Here is a 1,777-nt window from a genome sequence, read left to right as displayed (position 1 = left end):
CCGGTAGGCAAAGCATTGCAACCCAAAGGGACTGAGGGAATCCAGCTCCTTTTCCCTGTTTGAGAGCTGTACCTGCTGCTAATGTGCAACCACCCTGCTCTCTGCAGATCTTTCTGCTTGCAAATATGAGGCTGGAGCACACTCACATTTATTTATGAACTTGAACCCGAGGTACAGCCACAAAAATCACCCCCTCAACGAAGCAGAAGGAATGTGGAGAGTCATCTACACAAGGCTAAATTGGAACTTCCAAAAATAACAGGTTGGAATATTTGGCTCCAGAAGATTCCTGAAAAAAGAGATTCCTTCATCTTTTGGGAAAACCCACCCTGGCATCACGTGACACTCAAAGGGAAGGCTCTCTTTCTGCTGTCCCAGCCTCAGGGTCCAGCTGCAACTCAACACTCAGCAATAAAATGCGGGGTGGGGAGGGGGGTGGGCGCAGTATATTTTTGAAAATAAAAATGGGAGACATATGATCCTGTTCCAGTACTTTGCCTGTTCTCTGCTTTTCGGAACTTAAAACCTGCCTGCCATTCACCAAATGACACGGGGTGCTGGCAGATGGGGCTAAGAGAGATGGCAGAATGTATTGTAACAGGACCATTAGGATCATGTCAAAAGGTGAGGGGGTGGGGGGAGCATTCATCGGCCGAGAAAATAAGCATTTGCCGAAAAGAAATATAACGTGTTCCATCTCTCTTCCCTCCACTCCCTTTTCTGCTTCCTATAAGAAATTCATTCATTAGGAGAGTCCCTAGTTCATGCATGACAGACAAATGCAGGGTTTCTTAAGCCCAGCGTTGTAGGCAGAAATATTTGTAGACAGAAAGAGGTCAGTACATTGGAACCAGGGAAGCCAAACAGGATCAGTATGAATTTCAGACTAAGACAGATTACGAAGTTATAACCTTCCTTTTGACAAACCAACCACCATATCTTCGATGCCAGCGTGAATAAATAATCTTCTCTGTGCTTTCTAATTCTGGCCATGAAACCTTGGAACTACACGGAAAACTCAGAGCAGAACAGACATCTTCACGCGAACCAGAAAACATTCTATTTCTGACTGTTTTCTTAGCCCTTGCTCAATGCCGCTGAGGGAAACACAAGACTAAATATGCTCCGTGACTGTAGCAGGTCCCCAAGATTCAGTCATCCATCCCAGGGAAGAGCCAGTTCCCAACAGCCGCTGCTTCTGTCTGGGTTCCATGGTAATAACAACAAAAGCAGCTGGCACTTGGATAGCTTTTTTACAGCTTACACGGCAATTTAACGCACGTGCTTTCATGGGCTCCTCAAGAGGAGAAGAAAACCCACAATTTAAGTGAGTTCATTAGCCCCATTTTACAGATAAGGAGACAACCCCCGGAATGAGAACAGCCCATGTGTGACAGGCCAGCACACGTCATCACAGCAATACTGTGAGGACACCCAGCCACCAGGAAGGTGCTGCTCAGAGGGTCTCCCTCTGGGTGCCAGGGACGTGGAGCAGCAGCTGAAACTCAGACATCTGCCACTGGTGATGTTCTTCAATTCCAAAAACATTACACTGCCTGTGTGGTGATTTACTCTAAAACACTTCAGAGTCAACAGTGTGATATTTGCATATGCACTTTCATCATAGGTGAGCAGCAGAATGATCAGCAATTCACCAAAGCTGCTACAAGTGTGCATCAAAAAATCTAATGAAAATGTACACCAGAGGGTTCAGGGTTAGCACCAAGGAATAACGTTTGTCTTTCTTTTGGTGAAACATTTACCATGCAATATACTG

This window comes from Cervus elaphus, chromosome 7 (genome assembly GCF_910594005.1).
Source record: "Cervus elaphus chromosome 7, mCerEla1.1, whole genome shotgun sequence".
Lineage (NCBI taxonomy): Eukaryota > Metazoa > Chordata > Mammalia > Artiodactyla > Cervidae > Cervus > Cervus elaphus.
This window is presented reverse-complemented; position numbering follows the sequence as displayed.